Source organism: Orycteropus afer, unplaced genomic scaffold, assembly GCF_000298275.1.
Source record: "Orycteropus afer afer isolate SDZICR_OR568_19922 unplaced genomic scaffold, OryAfe1.0 scaffold00086, whole genome shotgun sequence".
In the NCBI taxonomy this organism is placed as follows: Eukaryota; Metazoa; Chordata; class Mammalia; order Tubulidentata; family Orycteropodidae; genus Orycteropus; species Orycteropus afer.
In genome coordinates this window covers 1,354,407-1,364,303 of record NW_006921673.1, presented here as the reverse complement: position 1 = coordinate 1,364,303, position 9,897 = coordinate 1,354,407, and positions in this window count along the sequence as shown.

The following is a 9,897-nucleotide window of genomic DNA, read 5'->3' as shown; positions in this document are numbered from 1 at the left end:
AATCTGTGAGTTCTGTGTGGCCACTGCAGCAAATTATCGAACCCAGCAAAAAGGTGGTGGGTGCTGTGGGAGGAACAGTTGGTGTCAGGGTTGATAGAAGGGCTGGAGGGAGTCAGCATGTCTGGAGTGCAGGAATAGACCTTGGGCTATTGATGGTGATCCTGTCTTCTTCTTGGTGGGGTAGGGGAGATCAGAAGATGAAGATGCAGCCTCCTTGCCTCTTGGGCACCTTCCAAAAACAGAGAGGCTCAAGCTACTCTCCTTTTTATAATTCTGCTACTCTTCAAGTTAAAATCCAAATTCTTTTCCAGGACATCGAAGACCCTCTAAAGTCTGGCTCTAGCCTAAATTTCTTGCTCCTTCCCAGTCTCTTCATATCTCCCAGCTCCTAACATACCACAGATTCGCTGCTCACTATTTGGAAATTTATATCTCTGTGCCTCTACTCTTCCTTTTCTCACTACCTAGAATATCCTTTCCCACCTTGTCCTCCTGACTAATTTCTACTCATCTTTCAAGGTCCACCTTTTCTCTATAGCTTTTCCTGTCACCAAAAGAGTTAGTTGGTTTCTTTTCTGTATTTGTAAAGCAATTTCCCTATTTCTGCACAATGGCATTTATCATGCTGTGTTACAATTTTTTATGCACATATTTACTTTTCCTGCAATTCTATGAGATTTTTCTTATTCATCTATTTTTCCCTAGCATGTTGCATGATAACTGCTACTCAGTGCTTGTTAAGGTAAATTCAATCCCTCAGCCTATGGACCAGGTTTATCACAAGATGGGCTAAGGCATTTAGTTCAGCTTAAATTCTAGATCCCAAGGATAAGCTCCATTCCACCCATCACAATTGTGTCACTGCTAACTCCACAGATTGAAATTGATCATCTAGTTTTCCTCCTCTCACTTCCAACTTAAAGGTAAAATCCCAGATATGCAGAGATAGATTCTTAAGGATGGTATCAGCAACAATATTTTACCTCATTCTATAGGTAGGAGGTGAATTCAGGCATTATGTCCAACATTCTATTACAGTTCTATAAAACTCTTGGCAGAAGTGCCCACTGTGAGAGCAGTCAGTGTTATAGAAACAATAAAAGTCTAATAAAGTCAATCTATTAGGATAAATCCAATTATTGTTTCAAAGCCATCAATACATAAGTAACATTAAAATGTGAATTTGGGGCAAATGTGAAGTGTTTCATTGATTTTACCAGTCTATGTCATTTCCTTTTTCTTCCCTTCTTTAGGTAAAAAATACATAACTTTTCTGCAGAATAGAATCAACAAGAAACACTAAATAGCAGAGTCCTAGATGGCATTTCCAGGAAAAAAAAAAGCAGAAGTTGTCTAGATAAAATTAGCTTCAGTAAAAATAATGCTGTTTCTTCTCAATAGTTTCCACTGTTCTTGGGAACAATGTCTTCTGCTGGTAACTCTTTCTGGCTTAGTGGAGCATGACAATTCTTTTTTTCAATAAAATGCTATCTTACCTCACTGCCATACTAAAGATATTTTCTTCTACTTGGTGTTGTCTTATTTTACTTCCATTTCTGATACCTACTGGTTTGTTGAATGCTTGGTGCCTATATTGTTTATATGAAGAATGAAATCCAATAAAATCAAAATGCAATAACATGGATCTGAAAAATAAATAAATGTTCCCAATTTAATGTTTTTCTTAAAAAAAAGCACATGTTGTGGTAGTGTGCAATCAAGTCAATTCTAACCCAAAATGACAGAGTAGAACTGCCCCATAAGCATCCTAGGCTATATACTTATTGGAGCAGATTGCCAGATTTTTCCTCCCACAGAGCCATTGGTGGGTTTGAATGATAGATCTTCAGGTTAGCAGCTGAGCACTTAACTATTGAGCCACCAGAGATCCTTGGTAGGCAGATACCAAATATCAGATGTCTCTTGAGAGTTGGTGAGCACACCTAACTTCCTTTATTGTCCACTTTTTATTGAACTGTAACAAACAAATAGAAAACCACACAAAACATAAATGTATACAGCTCAATACACTTTACACAGTGAACCTACCCACATAACCAGATCAAGAAATATATCATAATCAGCACCTCAAAAGTCCCATTTGTGTCTGCTCTCCAAACTACCTCTCCTTCTCCCTAACCAAGCAGTTCCTATTCTGTTCCAACTACAGCTTTGTCTCTTTTGAACTTTACCCAAATGGAATCATATGGTGTGTATTTTTGTGCTTAGTTTCTTTTGCTCTGCATACTATTTGTGAGGTTCATCTTTGTTTCTTCACATGGAAACAGTTAGTTCATTCTGTTTGTTTTATCAACTTTCGTTTTAAGATGTACCAAATTAATTTCTTCATCTCACAGTTGTTAAGCATGGCATGGTTTCTAGTTTAGAGCTAACATAGAGTCACTGTACCAAAGTATTGGTGGATGTCCCACTATTTCAGGAGGTAGCACATGCTCAAGAACTGATGGTATTGAAGGAAGAAGTTCAAGCTGCACTGAGAGGCTTGGAAACGTACAAGCCTTCAGAAACTGACAGAATACCCATTGAGATGCTTCAACAAATGGATGCAGTGCTGAAGGCCCTCACTCATTTACACCAAGAAACTTGGAAGACAGCTACCTTGCTACCTGACTGGAATAGATCCATAATTGTGCCCATTGCAGAGAAATGTGATCAACAGAATGCAGAAATTATTGAATAATATCATTAATATCACATGTGAGTAAAATTTTGCTGACAATAATTCAAACATGATTACAGCATTACATCAACAGGGAACTGCCAGAAATTCAAGCTGGGTTCAAAAGGGAACATAGAATGAGGGACATCACTGCTGATGTCAGATGAATTTTAGCTGAAAGCAAAGAATGCCAGAAATATGTTGTGGTAGTTAAGTTTGCATGTCAATTTGTCTGGGCCTGGTTGAGTGGCTGGGCAGCTGGATGTAGTATTCCCCATGATGAGACTGGTAATCAAATCCATGGTGGAATCTACTGAAGCAGCTGAGTAGCTACCTTAGGAATGTGGTCTGCTTCCTGTATATAAGGAGAAAGAAGCCTTGGGGAACAGTCTCTAGCTGCATGCAGTCTTGTCGTTGTTCAGTAGCGTACCATGCTCTGCCAACCTTCGGACATTGGACGGACTTGAAATAATGGCCTGTTATATGGTTTCATAACATTGGGACTGTGCCTTTTTACTTGTCAACTTTGGACTTGTCAGTCTCAGCAGCCAGCAGCCATCTGAGTAAAGAAAAGCCTCTAGCTCCAGTGCGCCAGGAGCAGGAGGCAGACCTGAACCCCAAGGTTGAAGGGCTTTCACCCAGCCCCTAGAGCCTGGCAGTTTGAACTCAGACATAAAGTCTCCAAACTTTACTGTAAGGGAATAAACTCCTATTTGTTTAAGTCATCCCATTTGTGGTATATTCCTGTTAGAGCAGTACTAGAGATAACCAGAATAGATGTTTACCTGTGCTTTACTGTCTATGCAAAGGCATTCAACTATGGAGATCATAACAAATACTAGATAATGTTGGGAAGAATGGGAATTTCAGAGCATATAATTATGTTTATAAGGAACCTGTGCAAAGACTAAGAAACAGTTATTCAAATAGATCAAGGAGATATTGCATGGCTTAATATCAGGAAAAGTCTGTGGCAGGGTTGTAACCTTTCATCATATTTATTCAATCTGTATGCTAAGCAAATAATCCAAGATATGCCCATATGAAGTGCCTATATGAAGAAGAACATAACATTAAGATTGGAGGAAGACTCATTAACAACCAGCAATATGCAGGTAACATACTCTTGCTTGATGAAAGTGAAGAGGATTTGAAACACTTACTGATAAAGATCAAAGATTCAATGTGTATTGCACTACAACATAAAGAAAATAAAAACCCTCACAACTGGACCAATAGGCAACATCACTATAAATGGAGAAAATATTGAAGTTATAAAGCATTTTATTTTACTCGGATCCACAATCAATGCCTATGGAAGCAGCAGTCAAGAAATAAAAGGAGAGGGAGTTCCAGTAAGAGGGTGTAATAGGCAGAAAGACTGCACAGACCTTCTTCAACAAAGAAAAGGAGAACCAATTAACACAGATACAGATGATAATCCTGGACCCCTGAGCCTTGAAGGGAAGGATATAGAAGTGGAGTAAACCCCAACTAGCAGAAGAATTTGTATGAAAACACCGAAAAAGTAGCCATATGCAGCTGTGGTCTGGCAGCGATCCTGACAGCACAGACAGCTTGGATATTGCCAAGTGGTGGTAGGACCTAAGAATTAACCTAAAAATCAGTGCTTCTAGCCAGGAACTGCATGGAGGACTGCTCTGGTGGCTGGTGAATAAAAGGAGAAGCAGCAAAGAGGAAAGCAGGCTGAGCTCTGCATTTTTGCCTGTCCTGAGAGCGCAGCCATTTTGAATGTCTACAAGTGGTTTGACCATTTTGAATATTTAAAACAACAGTATTCTCCCAGGTCCCAGGGACCACTTCCAGGCTCTACTTGTGCAGAACCACAAGGACATTCCAGATGCAAACAACTGGAAAGGTGCGACATTCCACTTGTTAATCTTACACCCCACACACTCTTGGTGAACGGAGGTGCAGCCATCCCTCACTCCCACCCACCTTCTAGGCTGGTAGGAATTCCATCCCAGTCTGCATGCTCTGAGGGAGTCTAGGTGCCCTGTCCCACCCTGCCCAATTTTTTTTTCTGTTTTCTGTTTTTTTGTTTCTTTTTGTCTTTTTTAAACTACTACTATTATTATTACTTTTGTCCTTTTTATCATTACTCTTTATTATTCCCCTCCCAAGTTCTAGTTTTTAGCTTTTTTTCTTTTCTCTGTTCCTGGTTGCATTTCTTTTCCTTTCTTGTGGTTAACTCTGTCCCTTGTTTTTCTTTTTGCATTTTTTCCCATTTTTTTCTTCATTATTCTCCTTCTCTAGCTTTTTTCTCTTATTGCCTTCTCTCCAGATATTGCAGGGGTTTTTTTCTTTTTTTGTTTATTGTTCCTGTGTGATTACAGAGTGTAATTTTTGTCCATTTGCTTTTATTTTTTTGATGGTTATCCACTTGTTATTTTTGTCTAATTTACTGGAAGACAGCAACAGTCCCCATATGACACAACTACACCCACACCCCCTGCAGCTTCACTTACTGAGTGAGAGCCACCACTTTCTTCTTCACCAATGAGCCAATGATAAAAAACCACCAAGAAGAGCCTAAATCATTCTTGACTGCTCTTCACAAAGAGTTAACAGAGATCTAAATACAACAATGCCACAATGTCTCAGAGACAGCAGACCATCACAGTCCACACAAAGGAGCAGGATAAAGTGGTAGAAACAAGGGAGAAGGATACAGATCCAGAACACTTCCCTGAGGAAGAAGCAGCATTGGAACTCGCTGATAAGGAATTCAAAAGAATTATATTTAGATATCTTCAAAGGATTGAGAGACAGATCAAGGAAAACACAGACAAAACCCTAGAAGAATTTTAGAAGAAAATATAAGAACAAAATGACAAAATAAATTTAAAAAATTAGAAATGATTCTAAATCTACAGATAGAGATCCAGAAGATTAATACTAAATTGTCAGAATTAGATAACACATTGAAAGGGCAAAAGAGTAGAAATGATGTAATGGAAGACTGAACTAATGAGATTGAAGACAAATACCTGAATAATTCTTTGGAAAGGGATCAATCAGAAAAAAAGATCAAAACAAAATGAAGAAAGTCGAATGTTCATATGGCATACCATTAAAAGGAATAACCTATGTGTCATTGGAATTTCTGAACAGGAAGAGAAAAATAAAATCATTGAGAAAATTGTCCAAGATTTGTTGGAGGAGAACTTCCCTGATGTGATGAAAGATGAGAATATATCCATTCAGGAAGTCCAATGAACCCCAAACAGGATAGACCCCAAAGGAAAATCACCAAGGCATATCATCATCAAGCTTATCAAAACCAAAGACAAAGACAGAATCCTGAAAGCAGCATGGGAAAAACAAAACGTTACTAACAAAGGACAACCAGTAAGAATAAGCAGAAACCATGCAAGCAAGAAGGCAATGGGATGGTATATATAAAACACTGAAAGAGAAAAATTTTCAACCAAGAATTATATACCCGGCAAAAATGTCCCTCAAATATGATGGTGAAATTAGGAGATTTCCACATAAGCAGAAACTAAGGGAATTTGTTAAAACCAGACAAACCTGACAAGAGATACTACAGGGAGTCCTTTAAACAGAGAACCAAAAATACCAAAAAATAACTGTGATGGTTATGTGTGTGTGTCAACTTGGCTGGGCCTGGTTGAGTAGCTGGGCAGCTGGATGTAGTATTATCCATGATGAGACTGGTAATCAACTCCATGGTGGAATCTACTGGGAGCAGCTGAGTAGCTGCCTTTGGGAATGTGGTCTGCTTCCTGTATATAAGAAGGAGCTTTGGGAATGGTCTCTAGCCTTTGGCACACTTGGACCCTCCATGTAGCCATGTCATTGCTCAGCAGCCAGCTATGCTCTGCTGACCTTGGGACTTACAATGGACTTAAGTTAATGGCCTGCCATGTGGATTGGTAACATCTGGACTGTGCCTTTTTACTTGTCAACCTTGGAGGATTCTCAGCCTCAGTAGCCAGCAGCTGTCTGAGTGAAGAAATGCCTCTAGCTCCAGTGGGCCAGGAGCAGGAGGCAGAGCTGGACCCCAAGATTGAGGGGCTTTCACCCAGCCCCTAGAGCCTGGCACTTTGAACTTGGACTTAAAGCCTCCAAACTTTAAGAATAAACTCCTGTTTGTTAAGGCCATCCCATTTGTGGTATTTCTTGTCAGAGCAGCACTAGGTAGCCAGAACAATAACCGACCATTAATACACTACATGATATAACCCAGAAACCATAGCTATGGACATATCCAATGTAAAATAAGCATACAAGATTTTAAATGGAACCGGAGACATCAATTGGCAAATGAGAACAACTACAAACCAAAAAGAGGGAAAATACTGTGTAGTTATAGAACTTCTAAATGGTGAGGAAGTCAAAAGAGTTACAAGATAGAATGGACTGTTCTAAACTTGGGGAGAAAATTATAAATCACAGGGTAACCTCAAAGAAAAATTATAAACTTCCATACCACAATAAAAAGTGGGACAAGCACAAATATTCAGCATATACTAAAACAACAGCAACAAAGGAAATGATAACACAATTCATAGACATAATGAGCTCAGCACAGAAAATAATATGGAACAAAGAAACCAGGGATACCATGAAATAACACATAACAAAATGACAGCAATCAATTCATACTTGTTGATAATTACACTGAATGTTAATAGATTAAATGCACCACTCAAGAGACAGAGAGTTGCAGATTAGATAAGAAGGCAAAACCCAACAGTACGCTGTCTCTTGTAGAGAGACAAAGATCAAAACAGACTAAAAATCAAAAGCTGGAAAAAGATAGTTCAAGCAAATGGCAACTGTAAGAGAGCAGAAGTGGCAATAATAATTTCTGATCAAATTGACTTTAAGACTAAAACCACCATACGAGACAAGGAAGGACATTATATAATGATTAAAGAACAATTGAACAAGAAGATATGACCATAATAAATATCTAAGGACCCAATGAAAGCGCCCCAAAATACATAAATCAGACTTTAAAATAGGTGAATAGGCAAATAGATGACTCCACAGCCATAGTGGGAGACTTTAATACACCATTTTCAATGAAAGATACAACTGGAAAGAAACTCGGCAAAGATGCAGAAGAACTAAACAATACAATCTACCAACTTGATCTTATAGATCTTATAGATCTACAGAGCACTTCACCCAACAACACCCAACAACAGCACAATATACATATTTTTCCAGTGCACATGGAACATTTTCCATGATAGACCATATATTAGGCCATAAAGCAAGCCTTCATAAATTTAAAAACATTGAAATACCAAAAAGCATCTTCTCAGATTATTATGCTATAAAATTACAAATCAACAATAGAAAGATCAATGGAAAAAGAGTAAACACATGGAAACTGAACAACACCCTCCTCGAGAAAACTGGGTAAGAGAAAAAATAAAAAGTGAAATTCAAAAATTCCTTGAATCAAATGAGAATGAAAACACAACATACCAAAATCTTTGGGACATACAAAAACAGTGATCAGAGGCCAATTGTTAGCCATAAATGCACACATCAAAAAAGAAGAAAGAGCTAAAATCAACACTTAAATGAACATCTCCAACAATTAGAAAAACAAGTCACCAGAAGAAGGAAATAATACAGATTTGAGAAGAAATCAATGAAGCAGAAAATAGAAGGGCAATAGAAAAAATCAACAAGACCAGAAATAGGTTTTTTGAAAAGATTAATAAAATTGCCAAACCACTGGCAAATTTAACAAAGGAAAAAGAGGGAGAGAATACAAATAACATGAGTAAACAATGAAATGGGTGACATCACAACAGAACCAACTGAAATAAAAAGGATAGCATCAGGATACTATGAAGAACTGTACTCCAACAAATTTGAAAATCTGTTGGAAATTTGAAAATCTGGAAGAAACGAACAGATTTCTAGAAACACATCACTTACCTAAACTAACACAAACTGATGTGCAAAAGTTGAATAGATCCATAACAAAAAGAAGAAATTGAACAGGTCATAAAAAATTACCATCAAAGAAAAGTCTTAGCCCAGATGGTTTCAGTGGAGAATTCAACCAAACATTCAGAGAAGAACTGACCAATCCTACTCAAATGATTCCAAAACATAGAAAAGGATGGAATCCTCCCCAACTCATTTTATGAAGCAAGCATTACCTTGATACCAAAACCAGGCAAAGACATCACTCAAAAGGAAAACTACAGACCAATATCCCTCATGAATATAGATGCAAAGATCTTCAACAAAATCCTAGCCAATAGACTCCAACAACATATCAAGAAAATCATTCATTATGACCAAGTGGGGTTCATATCAGGTATGCAGGGATGGTTCAACATTAGAAAAACAATCAATATCTTCCACCACATAAATAAAACAAAGAAGAACCACATGATCATATCAATTGATGCAGAAAAGGCATTTGATAAAATCCAACATCTTTTACTTATAAAAACTTTCAGCAAAATAGTAATAGAAGGGACATTCCTCAACATAATAAAAGCTTAGTGCCTAAGGCACTTGACTGCTAACCAGAAGGCTGGCAGTTCAAACCCACCAGCCACTCCTTGGAAGGAAGATGGGGCAATCTACTACCATAGTGATACTGCCTCAGAAACCGAAGGAAGGGTTGCTATGAGTCGGGTCCAACTTGATGGAACATAACAACACAACAACAACATGCAAAACCAACAGCCAACATTATTCTCAATTGAGAGAGACTGAAACCATTCTCCATGCAAACAGGAACCAGACAAGGATGCCCTCTATCGCCACTTCTATTCAACATTGTACTGGAAGTCCTAGCCAGGGCCATAAGGCAAGAAAGGGAAATCAAATGCTTCCAAATTGGTAGGGAGGAAGTCAAAATATTCCTATTTGCTGAGGATATGATCCTATACCTAGAAAACCCAAGAGACTCAGTCAGAAATCTACTGGAACTAACTGAGAGATTTAACATCGTGGCAGGATACAAGATCAACGTCCAAATATCAGTTGCATTCCTCTACACCAGCAAAGAGATTGCTAAAAAAGAAATAAGGAAATCAACACCACTTACAATAACTACCAAAACAATAAAATACTTGGGAATAAATCTTACCAGAGACACAACAAAGAAAACTATAAAAAACACCTTCAAGAAACCATAAGAGGTCTACATAAATGGAAGAACATACCATGCTCATGGATAGGAAGAC